Source organism: Tamandua tetradactyla, chromosome X, assembly GCF_023851605.1.
Source record: "Tamandua tetradactyla isolate mTamTet1 chromosome X, mTamTet1.pri, whole genome shotgun sequence".
In the NCBI taxonomy this organism is placed as follows: Eukaryota; Metazoa; Chordata; class Mammalia; order Pilosa; family Myrmecophagidae; genus Tamandua; species Tamandua tetradactyla.
The window spans coordinates 72,837,939-72,862,293 of NC_135353.1; the positions used below are offsets into that span (position 1 = coordinate 72,837,939).

The window sequence follows — 24,355 nt, forward strand, 5'->3', positions numbered from 1 at the left end:
TAGCCCTTGCCTGCTTATAATCTTCAGAGTCTACCTAAGTTTATTGAAAACAATGAGTTTAAGTCCATTTGTAACATAAATGTAAAGGCCTGCAAGCGCTAGATAATCTGACCTTTACTACTTCTCTGATATCCTCTCTTACCACCTTCTCTCATTTCACTCCACAATACTAGCCTTCTTGCTGTTCCTCTAGAATACCAAGCTGATTTCAAGCTCAGGTCCTTTGACATGCCTATTGTATTGTAGAATGTATTTGTACATGCTTATTGTCTTGTAGAACCCAATACAATCATGCTTACTCCCTTCTCAGAATACACTGTCATTGCAAGTCACCCCTTCAAAGAGATCTTCCCTGACCATACTACCTAGTATAGCCCCTTCACATAATTTTCTATTTCCATATATGGTTCATTTTTATTCCTAATACTTATCATTGCTGGAAATATATTTATTTTTACTTGTTTTTTTTATCTGTATGTTGCACCAGAATTTAAGTTCCAAGAGGGGAGGGAATTTGCCCACCTTATTTACTGCTGTATCATTAGCAACTAACACAGTGCCTGTTCAGAGAGAAGATATTTAATAATGTTTTTTTAATGAACATTGAATGAGCAAAGCCCATTTTGGAGATTTGCTAATTAGCTCTGAAAAGCTGATATAGAATCAGTTTTCCCTGGGGAAAAGAAGCTTACCCCAAACTCCTCAATATATTGATTTCCGTGTTTGCTCTGGTGACACATATACTAAAACTGGAATAATATAGAGAAGATTAGCATGGCCCCTGCAAAAGGATGACATGCAAATTTGTGAAGCATTCCATATTTTTGCATAATATAGGAGAATAAAAATACACTGGAGACATATAGCAACAGATTTGAAGAGGCAGAAAAAAAATCAGTGAACTTGAAGAGAGGACATTTAATTCTCACAGACAGAACAGATGGAGAAAAGAAAGGAAAAAAATTAGCAGTGGCTCACAGATCGGAATGACAGAACAAAGAACACAAGTATATGTGTATGGGTGTTCAGAAGGAGAAGATAAAGAAAAAAGGGGCAGAGAGAATATTTGAGGAAAAAATGGCTGAAAATTCCCAACTTTCATGAAATATATAAATATACATGACCAAGAAATGCAATATTCTCCAAAATATATAAATTTTAATAGACCTACTCCAAGACACATACTAATCAGAATGTCAAATGCTAAAGATAAAGAAAGAATCCTGAAAGCAGCAACAGAAAAGCAATTCATACTATAAAAGGGAAAAATAAAAAGATTGCCAATTTCTCATCAGAAACCATGGAGGCAAGAAGACCATCATATGATATATTTAAAGGCCTAAAAGAGAAAAATTGACACCCAAGATGTCTTTATCTGGCAAAACTGCCCTACAAATATGAGGGATTGTTTTAAATATTCACATATAAATATAAACTGAGAGAGTTTGTCAACAAGAGACCAGCCCTACAAAAAGTACTAAAGGGAATTCTGCATGCTGAAAGGAAAATATGGGAGAAAGAGGCTCGGAGGAGAGTGTAGAAATGAAGATTATCAGTAAAGGTAATTAAAAGGGTAAAAAGATAGAAAAAAATAAGGTATAACATAAAAACCAAAGGACAGGATTTCCAGGAAGATGGCAGAATAGTAATGCAGAGCTCACTCCTACACCAAAGAACAATTAGAAAAAAAAAGCAGAAAATGACTGGAGCAGCAGTTCCAGGGCTCAGGTGACCATAGACAGAACTCTGAATTACATAGGGAAGTCCTGGATGAAAAGGCAGAGAAACTACTACTGGGAAGTTGGGGTGAGTGTGCTCAATTGTGACCTCCCCTGAGGCCTGCCATGGCACCCTGGCTGAATTAGGCAGCTGAGGAGCAGTGCACTCCCACTTCGGCTGCAATCTGGGGGGGTCAACTCCTTAAGTCCAGGAGCCTAGAGCTCCCACATGGGAACTTGGGACCCAGCAGACTTGTTTTACCCACACACAGTGACCTTATTGTGGTGCCCAGTGCCTACCCACCATCCCTGAGGCAGGTCACTGTAGGTGCCTGGTTTTGGGAGACAGGAAAGCCCTCTAGGCAGAAAAGAGGGGTGCAGAGCAGTGCTGATCTGAAAATTGCTGGTGATAGAGACAGAATGGATCCTGCTGCTTCTATCTTTTCTCCAAAGAGACCCAGGGCACTCACTGCATACATGAGCGGAGAGGTGGGGGTGAGGGAAGGAGCTGCATTGCAATATCAAGAGCCCTTCACCCACCCCTGTGACCCACAGGTACACACCAGCCTGGGTCTTGCTAACCTAGAAACAGCAGTGCACTTCTGGGCCAGCTGCTGACTGAGGAAGTTGAACCTCTTAGGCCCACAGCCCAAGGTCTTTCCACACAGTGTCTGGGAATCACCAGACACATTGTGCTCACAAGCAGGGTCTCTGCAGAGGTGCACAGTGTCCACCCCCCACCCCAGAGCTGGCAGCTTCCAGCATGCTCAAAGGCCTGTGGCCTTGTCTGGATTGTTGCCTGGTCAGGTCCCCGCCCAGTGGGCTGCCACAGTTGGGGAGAGGCAGGGATATGAGAAAGAGGTGACAGAAGACTGTCATTTGCTAGGAAGATGGAAAGTGTAATCTGGAAACATTCTTTTCTGTCCAGCCTCTAACAGACTTCTGAAAAGGGTTATACCGGCTGTGTGCAGCCCTGGCACTGATTTGGCTGGGAATTACTGATAAACCAAGTGCCAAAGGAGACCATCACAGCAAATCAAAGCAACTACAAAATCTTAGATGAGTGAGGTAAATCAATTTTCAAAATAACCTTATCAAGATAATCAAATGCCAGCTCTTCCAGGTGTGGCCCTCCTGGCTGCGGCGCCGCTCGCACTTGGGGTCCCTCCGATGCAGGGCGCGATGGCCACCCCAGCCCAGGTCACATGGCAGGTCAGTAGCCACGCAGCCCCTGCGATGAGTGGCCTTGAGCACAAGCAGCCCCTAGCTGCCGCAGCCGCCCAGCTGCCAGTGCTGAACGCTTCTAGGAAGTGGATGCCCTTCTGCATGCTGTTCCGCGAATGTCGGGCCGTTGTGGTCTTCATGGGGCATTTTGTGTGTGACATCTGCAAGGAATACGTAGAAGATCTAGCCAAAACGTCCAAGAGTTTTTTACAGGAAGCAAATGTCACCCTTATAGTGATTGGACAGTCATCCTACCATCATATTGAGCCTTTCTGCAAACTGACTGGATTTTCTCATGAGATATACGTTGATCCTCAGAAAGAAATTTATAAAAGATTGGGAATGAAAAGAGGTGAAGAAGTTGCCTCCACAGGACAGAGCCCCCACGTGGAGTCAAACATGCTCTCAGGAAGCATTCAGAGCTTGTTGCGGGCAGTGACTGGCCCTCTTTTCGATTTTCAAGGCGACCCGGCTCAGCAAGGTGGAACCCTCATCTTAGGTCCAGGCAATCACATCCATTTCATACACTGTAATAAGAAAAGATTAGATCACAAATCCATCAATTCTGTTCTACAACTTGTTGGAGATGAGGATGTGAACTTTACAAGCAGACCTTCAGTTATCCATTTGTGACTCAGTACAGAAATTTTCATTTTCAGTAGGATCCTGAGGAATTGGACCTTAAGTATTTGGGAATGTAGTAGCCTTATATCACTTGCTGACCCTTCCAATCTTTGAGGAGTTAGAAAAACATACAGAGAGAATGTGATGATTGAACTGCACGTTGGGAGGCTGTAAAGCTAAATAAAGCTACGAAATATAAAATGCCATTCTGAATATTTGTTTACATTATGGTATAACCATTCAATGAGAAATATTTTTTTTGCCATTAAAATTATAAATTTTTATGAAGACTATTAAGGTAAGGCAAAGCAACTCAAGACCATTTTATTCAGAGAAAAAGCAGGATATTAAATTATATAAGCAATATAATCCTATTTTATAAGTATATGTTTTTATTGTTGTATGCTTCAGGGGAAAAAAAAACAAGAAATAAACACACCAGAATTATGCTAGTGAGGTGTTTCTATATGGGAGGATTACAGGTTTTTATTTTCTTCTCCAAATATGTCTATATTTTCCAACTGCTTTATTATGAACATAATTAATTTTCTAGGCCAGGAAAAGGCCATTAAAATTATATGACGGACATACATGTATATAATAAGCTCCACAAAGTTGCAAATTAAATAGGCTGCAGTTCACATGTTTTCATCCTGATTGCTTTACTAGGAGAAAATGTGGCAAATGGAGTACCTTTCAAATAGTCCATGTTCAAAGCATCTTGTCACTACACACTCACTATCAATTTCTCTAGAATTCCTTTTTTTTTTTTGCGTGTGAAAGGAAAAAATATTTGCTTTAGGTATTTAAGAAATATATTTAAAATACGCTCAGTATGATTTTTTAAAGGAAATTTAAAAAATTTGTTTAGAAAACCTTTTTAACATGATTGTAACTGTGGTTTGGTTGTACATTGCTAGAGAGCTACATGTCACCTTCAAATTGTTTGTATTTAGTGGATTATTGTCATCATTTATTTTTCTAGACTCTTAAAATATTTTAATGTTGGATGTGTCACAGAAATTCTGGTGAAAAGTACAGCAAAATGAAAATATTGTTAATTATTAACAAGTATAATACTGCTTTGAACTTACAGTACTTTTATATATGGCCCATGAATTCACACAGGAAATATATGTGCAATGTCTCCAAATATCTGAATGTTGTTTTCATGTATATCTACATGAGCAATTATGTTTTTAATCAATAAAAATGTAATTTCTCATAAAATGTAAAAAAAAAATCAAATGCCAAGAAAACAGCAAAATATCACAAAGCACATGAAGAAGCAAGAAGATATGGCAAAACCAAATGATCAAATTAAAACACTGGAGGAGACACAGAATTTGGAACAACCAATCAAAGTTCAAACAAATCTCCTAAATAATGTCAATGAGATGGCTAAGGAGATAAAAAATATCAAGAAGACACTAGAAGGGCATAAAGAAGAATTTGAAAGAATAAATAAAAAATTGCAGGTTTTCTTGAAATGAAGGATACTGTAGACAAAATTAAAAATATACCAGAGACACACAACTACAAATGTGATGAGGCACAAGGAAGAGTAAGCGAACTAGAGAACAAAGCAACTGAATTCAGATACTCAAAAGAACAAATAGTGAAAAAAGACGGAAAGCATTGTATTTTATCTCAGGGAAATGATTGACAACATGAAGGATACAAATGTAAGAATCATTGGTGTCCCAGAAGGAGAAGTGTAAAGGGCTAAGAAGACTATTTGAGGATATAATTATGGAAAACTTCCTAACCCTTATAAAAGACATAAATATGCAAACCAAAGAATCCCAACAAACTCCAAATAAAGTAAATCCAAATAAATTCACTCCAAGACACATACTAACAGACTGTCAAATGCTAAAGAAGAGAGAGTCCTGAAAGCAGCAAGAGAAAAGCGATTCACCACATGCAAGGGAAGCCACATAAGACTAAGCACTGACTAATCACTGGGCACCATGGAGGCAAGAAAGCAGTGGCATGATAGATTTAAGATTCTGAAAGAGAAAAATTGCCAGCCATGAATTCTTTATCTAGCAAAGCTGCCTGTGATGGTTAGGTTCTTGTGTGAACTTGGCCAAATGATTATGCCCAGTTGTCTGGTCAGGCAAGCACTGGCTTGACCACTGCTGTAAGGATATTTCATGGCTGGTCAATAAAATCATCGATCAGTTGATTACATCTGTGGCTGATTACATTTGCGCTCAACTAAGACATGTCTCCTGCAGCAAGGTAATACAATCAGTTGAAGACTTTTAATGAAGAGAGACTGTCAGTGCTTCTCCAGCCAGCAAGCCTCTCCTGTGGAGTTCATCCAGACCCTATATCAGAGCTGTCAGTGTCACAGCCTGCCCTATGGATTTTGGGCTCTTTCATTCGCACGGTTGCATGAGACACCTTTATAAATCTCATATTTACAGAGCTCTCCTGTCCTTTCTGTTTCTCTAGAGGACCCTAACACAGTTTGGTACCAGCAGTGGCTCTTGAGAAACAGAACCTTAAAAAAGGATTTTTACAATTGCTTTTCTGAACTCCCCCCATCCAGACAGGCAGTGGCTTTGTTTATACAGGTCCCACAGCACTCTCATTGGCTTTCTATGCAGTAGCCTTGGATCATGCCCATCAGACATAAGGAGTTTCCACAAATCCTTTCTGGATAACTCCATGTCCAATCCTGGCTTTCTCTGAGATGGCTGACTGATTCCACATCTGGTCAAATCCTCACATGGAGCACTGTTCTCTGGGGTCTCCATTTCTGGAGGCCCAGAATTTTCCAGGACATCAATTTCTGGTTTCTTTGTACTCAAGAGTTCAGTTTTCAGCTTATCTCTCTCCTGTCACATTTCACTATAAGCTGTGAGAAGAAACCAGGCTGCACTTTTGACATTTAATTTGGAGATCTCTTCTGCTAAATATCCAATTTATTGGCTTTTTACATCTGCCTTCCAGCCAAAGCCACTAGTCAATTTTGCCAGATTATCTGCATTTTAAAACAAGGATCACTTTCCTTCCAGTTTGCAATAACACTTGCCTCTTTTCTGTCCAAGTGCTCATCAGAGGTATCTTTAGAGTCCACAGTTCTACCAACAGTCTCTTCAAAGCATTTTAGGCCTTCTCTATCAAGCGCCTCACAACTCCTCCAAAACTTTCCTCTTATCCATTTAAAAACCCGTTCCAACATGTTTGGTATTTGCAAACCGCAGCAGCAGCAGCCCACTCTCTGGTACCAAAATCTGTTCTAGTTTGCTAGCTGCCAGAATGCAATATACCAGAAATGGAATGCCTTTTAAAAAGGGGAATTTAATAAGTTGCTAATGTATAGTTCTAAGGCCGAGAAAATGTCCCAGTTAAAACAAGTCTATAGAAATGTCCACTCTAAGGCATCCAGGGAAAGATACCTTGGTTCAAGAAGGCCAATGAAATTCAGGGTTTCTCTCAAGTGAGAAGGCACATGGTGAACACAGTCAGGGTTCTTCTCTCAGCTGGAAGGGCACATGGTGAACACAGCATCATCTGCTAGCTTTCTCTCCTGGTTTCCTCTTTCATGAAGCTCCCCAGGAGGCATTTTCCTTCTTCATCTCCAAAGGCCGCTGGCTGGTGGACTCTGCTTCTCGTGGCTATGCTTTTCTGCTCTGCTCTCTCTGAATTTCTCATTCTCCAAAACATTTCCCCTTTTATTGGACTCCAATAAACCAATCAAGACCCACCCAAATGAGTGGAGACATGTCATCACCTAATTCAACTTAACAACCACTCTTGACTAAATCACATCATCCAGGGAGATGATCTGATTACAGTTTCAAACATACAATATTGAATAAGGATTATTCTACCTTTATGAAATGGGATTTTGATTAAAACATGGCTTTTCTAGGGGGCATGCATCCTTTCAAACCAGCAAAATGACCCATCCCTACCACACCTCTTTTCTTCAAGACCTATAACTAGACTAAAGTCCCAACAGGCCCCAAAAGATGAGGTACAAAGTGTGAGCCATGAGGAGGTACACTATTCTCCAAAAGAACTGCATGAGTTTCCCAATCTGTATAGACAGATATCAGGGGAATATGTTTGGGTATGGATATTAAGGTTATGGGGTAATGGTGGAAGGAGTATAAAGTTGGATCGAGCTGAATGTATTGACAAGGACCCACTAAGCAGAGATTCTGCATTCAGTGTTGTAGCTCAAGGGGTTAGAAAGGGCATTAACAATTTGTTTGGATGGTTGGCTAAAACACAGAACCAAAGGTGACTGAAATTACCTGAGGTTGAAATGCCAGAACTACCCTGTATAATACGGATGAGAGGATCCTGAGGCTTAGAGAGATTAGCATGTTAGAGAGGATTTGTCATGGAAGACCTGCTCACACACCCCAGAGGACACATCTTTCACCAGAACCTTGAGAAATGAATTCATGAAACTAGCTCCATCATCCCTGAAGAGCTCTGTAGTTGTCTTCTCTGTAAGTCAGATACTACTGTGGGAATTTCTGTCACTGAGCTGGAATCCTTAAACCCAATAGGGATGATCAGATACAAAGTTGGCAGAAGCCATATGGTGACAGTTAATCTTCATAGACAAGGTGGACATGGCCACCATAATGGACAGCAGACTCAAAGCAACAGTCAAAATAATCTGACTTACAAAGGCTTGTGGTGTTGGCTTGTTTATCATGGGGTACCTAGAAGTAAAATAGATGGGCAGTCTACTAAATTCTTGTTTGATCTGTATAAGCAGAAGAATTCTAGGTCAAGTGAACTGAAATCTAACTTGAATTACAAAACACAGAGACCTGGCCCCTTAATCAATTGCCAGATTTGAGACAGTTTACAGACCCAGAGCCCCTCTAATGAGTGGAGGGCTGAGTATCCTTGGAGAGGGACCCCTTTACACTGCCCAAAATTTACACTGTTAACCTCCTCCAAACCTTTCCTAAGGAGATCTATGGCCTTATTCCAGGATGACTATACATTGGGGAAAAGGAAATGATCCAATATTTTTTGGGAATTGTTAGACACTGGTTCAACAGTGACACTAATTCTAGGAGACCCAAAACGTCACATTGGTCCACCAGTCAGAGTAGGGGCTTACAGAGGTCGGGTGATCAATGGAGTTTTAGCTCAGGCCCATTTCACACTAGGTCCCTGGATCCATTCTGTAGTCATTTCCCCAGTTCCCGAATGCAATAATTGGAATCGACATACTCAACAACAGGCAGAACCCCACAGTGGTTCTCTGACTCATGGAGTGAAGGCTTTTATGGTAGGAAAGGCCAAGTGGAAGCCACTAGAACTGCCTGCACCTAGCAAAATAGTGAATCAGAAGCAATACTGTATTGATGGAGGGATTGCAGAGATTAGTGCCACTCTTAAGGACTTGAGTGATGCAGGGGTGGTGATTCCCACCACACCCCCATTCATCTGTCCTATTTGGCCTGTGTAGAAAACAGATAGAACTTGGGGGATGACAGTGGATTATCATAAACTTAACCAGGTGGTGACTCCAATTGTAGGTGCTGTTCCAGGTGTGGTATCATTGCTTGAGCAAATGAACACATTGCCTGGTACCTGGTATGTAGCTATTGATCTGGAAAATGCTTTTTTTCTCAGTAACTGTCACTGGAAAATGGAATAAGTAGTAGAAGAAAGTAGTGATAAATATGAATTATGACCATGTGACCAGTTTCAGAAACAAGGACTGTGATTGTATGGATATCTCTTCCCTGTTTTGTTAAGAGCATGTTTGCACTTGTACATAAGCAAATAATATCTTGTTTTCCTCTTATCATATGACATAATTTATACTGTTCATGTTATAGTTTTTAAGTCAAAGGATATGAAGTTTAAGAGTGAATGTTACCCTGCAACTGCAGTCATTTTGTTAAGTAAAATGCTGATTGCTTTATTTGGTATATGCAATCTGGTTGGTCTTAAATATGCTGGTTGAACCTAGGGATCAAACTGAGACTCCATAAAGGTTTCATGAACTATTGCCTTCCTGGAACATATAATTCCCAGAGAGTTCCTAGGTCAGATAAATCCTGAAACTCAGAGGGATCAGCCTCTCCAGGATTATCAGTTAATTATATCCCCCCTATCCTTTAGTGTGGACACCCCTTCTTAACATGAAAAATTCAGAACAGGCATTTCCCAAAGATCCTTATAGATTGGGAGAAGGACTGAAGGAGAAGGAGAAGGAATGATAGGAAAATGGGGTTTTAAAAATGAGTATGGCTGCAAAATCACTATATTAATACTTCTTCTAGCCTCCAATATTTTGGAGCAGCTAGAAGGAAAAATACTGAGGTGATGGAATTGTAGTCCATGACAAACTCTGGGATCTGTTCTGTAACTACTTGTTGAAGTGTGTTTTGAGAATTATTGCTTTTTTTCTTTCTTTGCATTTATATATGCTATATTATACAATTTCTCAAAAATTAAAAATATAAAATAAATTAAAAAAGAGAATGTTACCTAAGGACTTGCATCACATTCTGGAGAGATGTGGTGCATTTCAGATTGTAGGAAGGACAGTTGAGAATTGTAAGGTGAAACATATGTCTGTTACTGTGTTCTGTTTAGAAATTATGCATGTTTCAACGTGATGTATATAGTTGCCACATTTACAAACGGTGGACAGTGATGGTTAGGTTCTGGTGTCAACTTGGCCAGATGATTATGCTCAGTTGTCTGGTCAGACAAGCACTGGCCTGAGCATTGCTGTAAGAATATTTCATGGCTTGTTGATTAAATCATCAGTCAGTTGATTGCCTCTATGGCTGATTACATCTGCAGTCAGCTATGCATGCCTCCCACAGTGAGATAATCCAATCAGAGTCTTTTAAGGAAGAAGAGAGACTCTTTCTTAGTGATTCTTCAGCCAACAATCTTCTCCTGCGTCGTTCATTCATACCCTTCATTAGAGCTGTCAGCTTCACAGCCTGCTGTACAGATTTTGGACTCTTCCATTCCCATGTTTTCGTGAGAACTTTATAAATTTCATATTTACAGATCTCTCCTGTATGTTCTGTTTCTCTAGGGAACCCTAACACACTGTCTGTCAAAGGTGAGGGAAAATTAAAAATTTTCATAGATAAAGAAATGCTGAGAGAATTTAACAAGAGACTTGCCCTGCAAGAAATATTAAAGGGAATTCTTTCAGCAGAAAAAAAAAAGACAGGAGAGAGAGGTCTGGAGAAGGGTACAGAATTGATGAGTATTAGTAAAGGTAACTTGAAGGATAAAAGGAGAGAAAAAAATAGATCTGACAAAGAAAAAATCAAAAGATAAGATGGTTGAATCAAAAACTGCCTTCACAGTATTAACTTTGAATGTTAATGGATTAAATGCCCCAATCCAAAGACAGAGATTGACAGAATGAATTTAAAAATATGACACATCTATATACTGCTTACAAGAGACTCATCTTAAACTCAAAGGTACAAATGGGTTAAAAATGAAAAGAATGGAAGATATTCCACTCAAGTAGTAATAAAAATAAAGCTAGGATAGCTATACCATTATCAGACAAAATAAACTTTAAATTCAAACATGTCATAAGAAACAAAGAAGGGCACTATATATAAGATAATACGACAAGGAGAAATAGCAATCATAAATATTTATGCACCCAATCAAGGTATTCCAAAGTACATGAGGTAAAAACTGGCAAAACTGAAGGGAGCAATCATTGTTTCTACAATAACAGTGGGAGACTTCAACACACCATTCTCTTCCACAGCTAGAACAACCAGACACAGGATCAATAAGGAAGTAGAGAATCTAAATAATATGATAATTGATTTGGACCTTACAGATATATAGATCAATGCACCCTAAAGCACCAGGTTATACATTCTTCTCAAGTGCTCATGGAACAATCTCCAGGATAGATCACATGTTGGGGCACAAACAGGTCTTAATAATTTTTAAATGATTGAAATAATTCAAAGCACTTTCTCTGATTATAATGGAATGAAGCTAGAAATCAATAACCACTGAAGAACTGAAACATTCACAAATATATGGAGGTTAAACAACACATTCTTAAACAATCAGTGGTTAAAGAAGAAATTGCAAAAGAAATCAATAAATACCTTGAGATGAATGAAAATGAGAATACAACATATCAAAATCTATAGGATGCAGGAAAGGCAGTGCAGAAAGGGAAATTTATAGTGCTAAAATCCTACATTAAAAAGAAAGAGCTAAAAGCAAAGACCTAACTGAACATCTGAAAAAGCTAGAGAAAGCAGCAAACTAACACTAAAGCAAGTAGAGTAAAAGATATAACAAAGATCAAAGTGGAAATGAATTGGAGAACAAAAAAATAGAAAATCAATAAAACCAAAATTGATTCTTTCAGAAAATCAACAAAATAGATAACCCTTAGATATACAAAGTCAAAAAGAAAGAAAATGCAAATAAATATCATTAGAAATAAAAAAAATTTAAATCATAAGAGCATACTATGAACAACTGTATGCCACCAAATGAGACAACTTAGATAAAATGTATAATTTTCCAGAAACACACAACCTACACTGACTCAAGAAGAAAGAGAAGATCTCAACAAGCCAATCACAAGTAAAGAGATTAAATTGGTCGTCAAAAACCTCCCTACAAAGAAAAGCCCAGGGCCAGATGGCTTCACATGGAAATTTTGCCAAACTTTCTGAGAAAAATGAATATCATCCCTACTCAAATCTTTCCAAAACTTTGAAGAAAAGGGAACACTACCTAACTCACTCTGTGAAGATAACACCACTGTAATACCAAAACCTGATAAAGATACTACAAGAAAGGAAAACTACAAACCAATCTCCTCAATGAATATAGAGGCATAATTTCTCAACAAAATACTTTCAAATTCAATTAAATGGCACATTGAAAGAATTATACATCAAACCCAGTTAGGTTTATTCCAGGCAAGCAAGAGTGGTTCAGCACAAGAAAATCAATTAATGTAATACAGCACATTAACAAATCTAAAGGGAAAAATCACATGATCATCTCGATTGAAGCTGAAAAGACATTCGACAAAATAAACCATCCTTTCTTGATAAATGCACTTCAAAAGATAGTAAACAAAGGAAACTTCTCCAATATGATAAAGGTCATATATGAAAAACTCACAGCCAACATCATACTCAATTGTGAGAGACTGAAAGTCTTCCCGCTAAGATTGGGAACAAGTCATGGATGCCCACTGTCACCACTGTTATTCAGCATTTTGCTAGAGATTCCAGCTGGGGCAATTAGGCAAGAAAAAGATATAAAATACACCCAAATTGAAGAGGAAGAAGTAAAACTTTCATTATTTGCAGATAATACCATCTTATATCTGGAAAATCCTGAGAAATCTCCATTAAAACTTATTGCTTAATAGACAAATTTAGTAAAGTAATGGGATAGAAGATCTACATGCAAAAATCAATAGTGTTTCTATACTCTAGTAATGAGCTAACTGAAGAGGCAGTTAAGAAAAAATTCCAGCTTCCCTACTGGCAGGAAGTAGAAAAAGAGTAAACTAGCTTTGGGGATCAACTTCTCTGCAATATGAACTATACTATAATAGGTAACTGCAAAGACCAGAAATATTTGAAGAACAGTATCTATTGGCAATAATTCATCTTCATTTCCTGATAATTGCACATAAGAACAATGCTAAACAGTGGAAAAGGTTTTGTGGTCTGGGGAAAAGAGGCTGATGCCCACAAGCCCCTTCCACATTGAGCATTCCATGATTATTGAGGAACAGCACTCTGACAAAAGAAACAAAAGTTGGTGGGACCGTACCTTCTTCCACTGGCAGTTGTGTGTGAAGCTCAGAAAGATGATGTTGCTGAACTGCTGGGCATGATGGAAAAACCCAAGAGCCATTGAGAGGGCAGAAACAGGAATCAGAGATGTTTAATAAATGGCGTCACTTCTAGAAAGCCCCCAAGTTAATTCTGTAAAGTCATACACCTGGAGAGTATCAGACACAAGGTTTTCACAGTCACCTTGTTACATTTTCAAGGCTAAATAGTTGTATGGTCATCTTCAAGAATTAGGGCTACTGGAACTCAATTCAACAGTTTCAGACAGACAGAAAGGAAGCCACAGAAGGAGCAGCTGGAAGCTGAAAGTAAATAGAACCCAGAAGAGAAGGGAGAAACCACCATGTACATTGCTATGTACAGAGGGTCCCAGGACCAAGGATCACAGGCAGTCACCCCCAGAACACCAGTCTTCAGGAAGAAAGCATCGTCTTGTTGACACTTTAATTTGGACTTCTCTTAGCCTTAAAACCATGAGCCAATAAATTTCCATTGTTTAAACCAAAAAAGAAAAGAGAAAAAAATTCCATTCACAATAGCAACAAAAAGAGTCAAGTTTAGGCATAAACCTAACCAAGAATGTAAAAGGCATGTACACAGAAAACTATAAAACATTGCTGAAAGAAATCAAAGAAGACCTAAATAGGTGGAAAGACATTCTGTGTTCTTGAATAGGAAGGCTAAATGTCACTAAGTTGTTAATTCTACCCAAATTGATCTATAGATTCATGCAATACCAATCAAAATTCCAACCACCTACTTTGTGGTCTTGGAAAAGTTAGTTATCAAATTTATTTGGAAGGGAAAGGGGCCTCAAATAGCAAAAAAAAAAAAAAATACTATAAAAAAAGAATGAAGTGGGAGGAATTACACTTCCTGACTTTAAAGCTTACTATAAAGCTACGGTGGTAAAAACAGCATGGCACTGGCACAAAGACATATTGATCAATGGAATTGAATCAAGACCTCAGAAATAGACCATCAGTTCTGTGGTCAATTAATATTTGACAAGGCCCCCAAATCCACTGAACTAGGACAGAATAGCTTCTTCAATAAATAGTGTTGGGAGAACTGGATATCCATATCCAAAGAAATGAAAGAGGACCCATACCTCACACCATAAACAACAATTAACTCAATGTGGATTGTGATGGTTTGAAGCTGTTATGTGCCCCAGAAAAGGACATGTTCTTTTAATCCATTCCTGTGGGTGCTGACCTGTCATAGGTGGGAATTTTTTATTTGGTTATTTCAATTGAGATGTGACTCACCCCATTCCAGGTAGGTCTTAATCCTTTTATGTGTCCTTTATGAAGAGGATAAAAGACATAAGAATTCCAGAGACCTTGGAGAAAAAACCCTGAGGAGCTAAAAGAGGACCCACAGAAGCTCAGAGAGGAAGCTACTGGAGCCAGAAGCTGAAAGCAATGAAACCCAGGAGATAAGAATCAGCAGACACCAGCCAGGTGCTTCCCATGTGACAGAGCTGTCCTGGAAGCCAGCAGCCCTTATTCAGAGAATTCAAGGCCTTGAGTGGGACATTTTCACAGCCTAAAAATTGTACAATGCAAGTTAACAAACCTCCATTATAAAAGCCAACCCATTTCTGGCATGTTGCATTTCTGCAGCTTTAGCAAACTGAGACAGGTAACCATACTAATATCGGATAAAATAGACTTTTAATGCAAAGCTGTTATACAAAGAAGGCCACTATATATTAATAAAATGGATAATCCACTGAGATAGTATCATAAATATTTATACACCAAAGCAGTGTACCCCAAAATACATGAGGCAAACACTGGCAAAACTGAATGGAAAAATAGACATCTCTACAATAATAGTTGGGGACTCAAATACAGCACTCTCTTCCACAGATAGAACAACTAGACTGAGAAGCAATAAGGAAACAGAGAACTTGAACAATATGATAAATGAACAGACATATATAAAACATTGCACCCCCAAACAGCAGGATATATGTTCTTCTCAAGTGCACATAGATCATTCTCCAGGATATAATACATTTTGGTGGAAAAAAAAGACAATAAATTTTAATTATACAAAGCACTTTCTCTGACCATAATGGAATGAAGCTGGAAATCAATAACAGGTGGAGAAGTGGAAAACTCAAAAATATATGGAGGTTAAGCAACACACTCTTAAACATCAATGGGTCAAAGAAGAAATTGCAAGAGAAATCAGTTAATAGCTTGAGACAAATGAAAATGAGGACACAAAACATATGGGCTGCAGTGAAGGCAGTGCTGAGAGGAAATTTTATAGTCCTGAAAGCCTATATTACAAAAGAAGAAAGAGTTTAAATCAAAGACCAAACTACACACATGGATGAACTAGAAAAAGAATAGCAAACCAATCCCAAAGTAAGCAGAATGAAAGAAGTAAAAGAGATTAGAGAAGAAATAAATGAAATTGAGAATATAAAACAATAGAGAGGAGTAAAAAAACTAAATATTAGTTTTTTGAGAGGACCAATAAAATTGACAAACTGCTAGACTTACAAAGAGATAAAAGATGCAAATAAATGAAAATCAGAAATGAGAGGGGGAAACATTACTACTGACCCCACAGAAATGAAAAGATAAAAAGAGAATACTATGAACAAATGCATGCCAACAAAATAGACAGCTTAGATGAAAAGGACAAATTCCTAGAACCACAAGAATAGCCCCCACTGACTGTGGAAGAAATAGAAGCCCTCAACAGGCCAATTACAAGTAAAAAGAATGAATCATTAATCATAAGTCTCCCTCAAAGAAAATCACAGGACCAGATGGCTTTACAAGTGTGTTCTACTAATAATTTCAAGAGGAATTAATACCAGCCCCACTCAAACTCTTACAAAAAATTAAAGAGAAGGGAACACTACCTAACACTACCTAATTCATTCTATGAAACCTACATCACCCTAAGACCAAAGCCAGGTAAAGACACTAGAATAAAAAAGTTACAGATCAATGTCTCTAATGAATATAGATGTAAAAGTCCTCAACAAAATACTTGAAAATAGAATCCAACAGCACATTAAAAGAATTATACACCATGATCAAGTGGATTTTATCCCAGGTATGGAAAGGTGGTTCAACACAAGATAAATCAATTAATTAGTATGCCACATTGAAAAACTGAAAGGAAAAAACCACATGATCATCTTGATTGATGCATGAAAGGCATTTGACAAAAAACAGCATCCATTATTTTTTTATATATTTTTTATTGTTATCTTCACACACCATATAGTCCTCCCAAAGTATACAATCAATATAATCACATAGCAGCATCCATTCTTTAAAAAAAAATGACCTGTTTTTCATCATTTTAAACACAACACATCACTTTCCTTTACCATCTATAAATGCAGTTAAATCCAAACATTCTAAAACCAACAGATAACCCCATTCCCAGGAGCAAGGAATTAAAATGAGATGCTGAGGACCCATGAAGCTGAATGCTGGAGGTCAAAGTTCCGGCTGTAAGTCACAAGTCTTCCATCCAAATACTCTCCAACACTTTTTGATGCAGTTTGTTGAAGTGTTTCACAGAAGTTCTTTAAAATAATTTCACTCCAGACACCAAGATTCTACAATGATATACAGGTCCATGGAATTTATGTTTCCATCTGATTGACAGGAATAAAAGTTAATTTCTATTTTTTTGTTGGCTTAGAGAAGTAAAGCTATCAGCCAGATTCCTTTAGTAAGAAATGAGGAAAACAGAGGGGGGAAAAAAGATCTGGGTTGTGCTGGGTGTTGGTTTCTATTTGTCTTTCCAAGTGTGTGACTTCAATCACACTCATGCCACTATAATGATTAGAATTAGTAATCTTTTTTTAAGATGATAAAAAGGAAAATACCCAATGGCAATAAAAATATTCAAGTTTTTTAACCACAGGTCAATTTTTTTCCAAAATAAAAATTCAAAATGAACATATACTAAGATGTTAACTCTATTGGACATTCCAATTCATTCAGACACTTGTCCCCTATATAGAAAAGGAGAGCAGGTATTAGGTTTTATTAGTAATGTCATAGTAATAACAAGATGTGTTAATGGCAGCTTGTTTGAGGTCCATCAATCCTTTGAATATATGTAGGAAAACATGACTGTATTTCTCTGGCTACCCACAGCAGAACACATATAGTTACCATGGAAACTAAAAAGGAAGGAAAATAAATGTTTATTTCAAGATTCATTTACTGGAAAATGAAAGTGCCCTTTCTTCTGTAGAACCCAAATGTGGTGATAATGTGCTAGGGGCTCCTGTGTTTCTCAGCATGAAGTCCCACTCTCTGAGGGTTCTGGGAAGGATAGTGGATTGGTCCTGGAACCCTCATGAAGGGAAGGGGTAGTCCCATTGGGGGAAACATGTGTGGCCCACCTGGGGGTGGGGGTAGAGCAATACCAGGTGATGTTCATCACTGCTGGAGGACACCTTGGGGATAGGTTGAAGTAGTTGGCAGAGGTTTCTTCTGCTGCTGCAGGAGAAGGAGGAATAGTTCCAGGTAGCACTGGAACAGGCTCTAGCTTGATTCCAGAGTCTGTGGTTCCATCCTTCTCATTTTATTTTCCTCTGGCTGCTTGGGATCTTCCCTATTACATGTTGAGCCTGTGGCTATAGACAATCAACTTATTAAAAGATTTTTCAGCAGACACTTATGCAGCTTGCCTTGTGGCAAACTGGATGAAAGCACACTGCTGAAACTGCACAACAGTCATTGTCCAAATCTCTCTAAACTGGTAGAAATGACTTCTTAGATATGTTTAAGTAATGATATCTCACAGTCCACCAATATATAGTGTGGTGATGATCTTGTCCTCTGGTGGGTAGAGACAAGGCATTGCTGAAACCCTCTTTAGAAGCTTATCTGCCACAGGATCATTGATTCCATAATATTGGTCTTTGATATTCTGACCAGCAAGGGGTTTATCTGGATCTGTAGGCTTCTCATGTCTGTATGGACACAACTATCCTCTCTTACATCTCCTTTCACTCAGAGGGAGCAAATATGGGGTCTATGCCATTTATAGTAGGGTATGGTCCAGGTCAGTTTGAGTAGAATGTCACTGGTGGATGTGGTTTTCCCCATAATACCACCTGGCCATGTTCCATCAGAATTAGAAATATCTCTCTCCATATTCTATGTGTAGTAATCTTTGATGACATCTGACTTTGGCATATCATCCTTAAAAGACAACCCCGCATCACGAACCTGGATGGGCAGACCATATTCAAGGTACAAGACTCAGGCTTGGCAGACATTCTTCAATTTGCTGCAGGTTTGGCTGACTTCAGTCTTTTTTAAATCTGTACAGACCCTGGGGCACCAACAAAACACTGTGAATGGCATGGCACAGATTTTGCACTCCTTCCCATAGGTTTCTTTGGTCATTTGGATATACAGATTTTCTCCAAGTCATATCTAGCACAGTATAGGGAAGTCTGTATCTTCCCAGCTCTGCCTGTTATAGGTGTTGGATCCCAGAAATGTCGCCATCTTTTGAGAGCATCTGGAGGCAGTAGCAGCCTTAGCAGCATCCATTCTTGATTAAGGAAACATTTCAAAAGACAGGAATAGAAGGGAACTTCCTCAATATGATAAAGGGCATTCATGAAGAATTCACACCTAACATTGCACTCAATGATGAAAAAATTAGAAGCTTTCTCTCTAGTTTGCAAGCTGCCAGAATGTGATATACCAGAACTGGAATGGCTTGCAAAAAGGGGAACTTAATAAGTTACAAGCTTACAGTTCTAAGCCTATAAAATTTCCCGAACTAAAGCACCAACAAGAGGTTACCTTCACTTAAGAAAGGTCGATGTGTCAGGAACACCTCTGTCAGCTGGGTTCTCATGATGCTGGCATCTGCTGGTTACTTGTTCCTAGGGTCCATTGCCTTCAGCCTCTGTTCTTATGGGGGTTTCCTCACTTTGCTTCTCTGGAGCTGGCTTTCATCTCTTGGCTTCCCTTGGCTCTCTTCACATTCTGGTTTGCTTAACATCTCATGATGATATCTGCTGGGCTCCAAATATCTCCAGACATCCATATCTCTGTTTCATGAAGTTTCTGTCATTTATGACTCTCTCCAAATTGTTTCCTCTTTTAAAGGATTACAGTAAACTAATCAAGCCCCACCTGGAATGAGTGGAGTCACATTTCCATCTAATCAAAAGGTTACACCTACAATTGGGCGTGCCACGTCTCTGTGGAGATAATCTAATCAAAGTTTCCAATCTACAGTGTTGAATCGGAATTAAAAGAAATGGCTGCTCCCACAAAATTGGATCAGGATTAAAACATGGCTTTTCTGGGATACATAATATTTTGAAACTGGCACATCCTCTAATATCTGGAACAAGACAAGGATTCCCACTGTTATTCAACATTGAGCTAGAAATTCTAGGTAGAGTTGTTAGGCAAGAAAAAGAAATAAAAGGCATACAAATTGGAGGGGAAGAAGTAAAACTTTCATTATTTGCAGATGACATGATCCTATACCTAGAAGTTCTTGAAAAAATCTACAATAAAGGTACCAGAGCTAATAAATGAATTCAGCAAAGTGACAGGATACAAGATCAATATGCAAAAATCAGTAGTGTTTCTATACACTAGTAATGAGCAATCTGAGGAGGAAATCAGGAAAAAATTCCATTTACAATTGCAACTAAAAAACAAATATCTAGGAATAAGTTTATCCAAGGATGTAAAGGTCATGTACACTACAAAAATTTGCTAAAAGAAATCAGTGATCTAGATAAATGAAGGACATTCCATGTTCATGGATTGGAAGACTAAATATTGTTAAGATGTCAATTCTACCCAAACCAGTTTACAGATTCAATTCAATCCCAATAAAAATTCCAACAGCTTTCTTGAAGAATTGGAAAACCCAATTATCAAATTTATTTGGAAGTGTAAGGGGCCCCAAATAGCCAAAAACATCTTGAAAACGAAGAATGAAGTTGAAGACATATTTCCTGACTTTAAAGCATATTGCAAAGCTGGAGTAGATCAAAACAGAATGCTACTGGCATAGAGATAGATATATTAAACAATGGAAACAAATTGATAGCTCAGAAATAGACCCTCACATCTATGGACAATTGCTATTTTTTTTTTTTTTTTTTTTTTTTTTTTTTTTTTAAGGAAAGACAGAGAGAAGGAAGGAAGGATAGAAGGAAGGAAGGAAGGAAGAAAGGGAAACATTTTTTAAACATTTTCTTGTTTTTATTGTATTCTGTTTCTCCGTTTTTGTTACATGGGTTGGGGCCAGGAATCGAACCGAGGTCCTCCGGCATAGCAGGCAAGCACTTTGCCCGCTGAGCCACCGCGGCCCGCCCGGACAATTGCTATTTAACAAGGCTACCCAGTCCACACAATTGAGACAGAATAGTCAACCAGCACTATTGGTTGAAAAGTAATAGTTCTGGAAGGACTGGATACCATACGCAAAAGAATGAAAGAGGACCCCATCTTACACCTTATACAAAAATTAACTCAGAATGGATCGAAGACCTATATATAAGAATCAGAATCACAAAACTCCTAGAAGAAAATTTAGAGAAGCATCTTCAAGATCTTGTGGTAGGCAATGGTTTCTTAGACTAAATGTAAAGCAAAAGCAATTAAAGAAGAAATAGGTAAATGGGACCTTCTGAAAATTAAAAACTTTTATCCTTCAAAGGACTTTGAAAAGAATGTGAAAAGGCAACCTTATCAATGGGAGAAAATATTTGGAAACCACATGTGCTAGTTTGAAGTTACTATGTCCCCCAGAAAAGGCCCTTTTCTTCTAATCCATTTCTGTGGATGCAGACCTATTGTAGGTGGGAGCTTTTGATTAGGCTATTTCAAATGAGGTGACCCACCCCATTCAAAATGGGTCTTAATCCTGCGACTGGAGCCCTTTAAAATAGATGAATTAAGAGAGAGAGAGAGAAAAGCCCCCAGAGGAGCAAAGAGAGGAAGCCACTGAAGCCAGAAGCTGAAAGCAATGAAACCTGGAGAGAAGGACCAGCAGACACTGGCCATGTGCCTTCCCATGTGTCAGGGACTCTTAGATGCCAAAAGCTATTCTTCAGAGACAGTATCATCCTGTCAATGCCTTGATTTAGACATTTTCATGGCCTTAGAACTGCAAATTCATAAGCTGGTAAATCCCCATTGTAAAAGCCAAGCCATTTCTGGTATATTGCATTCCAGCAGCTTTAGCAAACTTAAACACTACGTATCTGATAAGGGTTTAATATCAAGAATATATGAAGAAATTCTACAACTTGACAATAAAAAGACAAGCAACCCCATTATAAAACGAGCAAACTTGAATAGGTAATTTTCCAAAGAGAAAATTTGGATGCCTAAAAGGCACTTGAAAAGGTAGTCAACATCACTAGCTATGAGGGAAATGAAATTCAAAACTACAGTGACATATTATCTCACATCCACTAGAATGGCCACTATTAAAAAAAAACTGGAAACTGCAAGTGTTGGAGAGGATGCAGAGAAATAGGAACACTTATTCACTGCTGGTAGGAATATAAAATGGTGCAGCCCCTGTAGAAGAGAGTCTGGAGGTTCCTCAGAAAGTAAGTATGGAATTGCCATATGATGCAGCCATCCCACTGCTAGATATATAGCCAAAAGAACTGGAAGCAGAGTCACAAACAGACATTAGCACACTGATATTTAGAGTGGCATTATTCACAATTTCCAAAAGTTGGAAACATCCCAAGTGTCCATCAACTCATGAATATATATATATATAAATGATATATATGATGGAATATTACTAAGTTGTAAAAAGGAATGAAGTCCTGATGTATGTTGACAACACGGATGAACCTTGAGGATGAGATGTTGAATGAAACAAGCCATACCCAAATGACACTGATATGAACTAATTATTATAAGCAAACTTGGAGAATCATAATTTAGAATATTGGTTATCGGGGTATAGACAGGGGTATAGAAAGGGGAGCTGATGCTTAATTTGTGAAGAATTTCTAATTGAGAGTGTTTGGAAATAGACAGTGGTTATACTAGCACATTACTGTGAGTGTAATCAGCAGCACTTAATTATGTTGGTGAATGTGGTTGAAAAGGGATGTTTCGGGTTATATATGTTAACTAGAAAAAAAGTTAGAGGATAAACATGGGATCGTGTAACACAGTGAACCCTGTTGTGGATGATTGATTGTGGTTAATAGTACAAGTATAAGAATGTTTTTTCATGAATTATAACAAACGTATGATACCATTACAAGGTGTTAATAATAAGGTGGTGTATGGGAAAATGCACCTGATTTAAACTATGGACTATAGCTAACAGTAATATTTTAGTGATAATTTCATCCATTAATCTTTCGGCCTTTTCCCTTCTCTTCTCCTTCTGGGGCACCCACAACATGCATCTTCATGTGTTTCATTTTGTCATTCAATTTCCTAAGACCCTGTTCATATTTTTCCATTCTTTTCCCTATATCTTCTTTTGCATGTCAGATTTCAGATGTCCAGTTCACTAGTTCACTAATTCTTTCTTCTGCCTCTTCAAATCTGTTGTAGGTTTCCATTGTTTTTTCTTTCATCTCTTCTATTGTGCCTTTCATTCCTATAAGTTCTGTGATTATTTTTCTTAAACTTTCAATTTCTTCTTTTTGTTCACTCAATACTTTATTTTCCCAATGCCTGGTTTATAGCCTCCCTCAATTCATTTATTTGATTTTTGATGAGATTTTCCATGTCTGTTCAAACATCCTGAATTAGTTGTTTCAATTCCTGTATCTCATTTGAAGTGCTGATTTGTTCCTTTGACTGGGCCATATCTTCAATTTTCCTAGAATGGCTCATTATTTTTTGCTGGTGTCTAGGCATTTGTCTTGCTTAATTAGCTTATTCTGAAGGTTGTTTTAACTCTTTTACTTAGGATTTTCTTGCTTGATGACTTTGTTCTCTATCTGCTCTTTGACATTCAGTTCAACTTATTCTAGACCTCTAGCATAGGTTCTGTTTGATCAGAATTTAATAGTTCTTGTTTTTCTGGTTTTTTGCCCTGCCTACCAGGAGCTTTTTTTTTTTTTTTCAGGGAGCATCTCCTCAGATAATATAGACCGCAGTTAGATTTTCCCAGACCAGACTGACCTCCTCTCAGGAGGAAAGAGTCACCTGCATCAGTTTTCCTTGAGGGTAAGACTCAGCAGGTCTTTCCGAAGAAGCCTCTATTCTGTGCTTTTCCTATCCTGACAAGTATGTGGTACTAGTCTGCCCGTGGCTTCCCATCAGCAGAAAATGATATAGTGCCTTTAATTTCAGCAGACTTGGCATGGTTGAGACAGAGGTGAGGTTGTAGGTTGGCATTACTTGCTTCAGTTTTCTAGCTCCTGGGGGCTAAATTCCTTGAGGGAGGGATTTCACTCGAGCTGGGCCCCACCTTCTCCTGGGGAAGATACAGCCTTTAGGGAATTAACCCCCTTCACCTGACTAGTTACTTTGTTTCTCAGACAAGCTTAATTCTACCCTTGCCTGGGGCAGTGCTGGAGCCTGAGAAGACTTACAGTTCTATCTAATGAGCTGTTAAATAGTAGGAAAAAGCAAAAATAAATCCTTTTCAGAACAGAAGCCCTGCTCCTTGGGTTTGTCAATCAAGAGTTTAAGTTGGTATGTGGCTCTAGGTATCTCTAGGCTTTATGTGCTTCCTTTTTCAGGGTCCAACCATTTTACAGTATTTTGTGCTAACTCAAAAAGCCTCTGGTTTTGTTTTTTTCCATCAGCCCCACACCCTCTCTGCAAGGGCAAAACCTCCTAGTACCTTTAGCACTTATTCCAGGTTTACTTGTTTGGGGCACCTATTTTCAGTAGTCAGAATTTGTTAATTAATTCTGCAATTGACCCTTGGTTGAACTAAGCCCTTGCCACTAGTAAAGTCTGTTTCCTTTCC

General features: G+C 38.4%; 1 non-coding gene and 2 pseudogenes across 1 annotated transcript; 2 read left to right on the forward strand and 1 right to left on the reverse strand.

Annotated features, from left to right (window-relative positions):
* The first annotated feature begins 719 nt into the window (after positions 1–719).
* On the forward strand, positions 720–826 carry LOC143672237 (U6 spliceosomal RNA). The gene has a single exon (XR_013169706.1). It is a non-coding gene; the product is annotated as a U6 spliceosomal RNA (small nuclear RNA).
* Positions 827–2,900: 2,074 nt separating this feature from the next.
* On the forward strand, positions 2,901–3,575 carry LOC143670286 (peroxiredoxin-like 2C pseudogene; annotated as a pseudogene).
* Positions 3,576–17,673: 14,098 nt separating this feature from the next.
* Positions 17,674–18,918, reverse strand: LOC143672183 (pre-mRNA-splicing factor RBM22 pseudogene; annotated as a pseudogene).
* Positions 18,919–24,355: the final 5,437 nt, after the last annotated feature.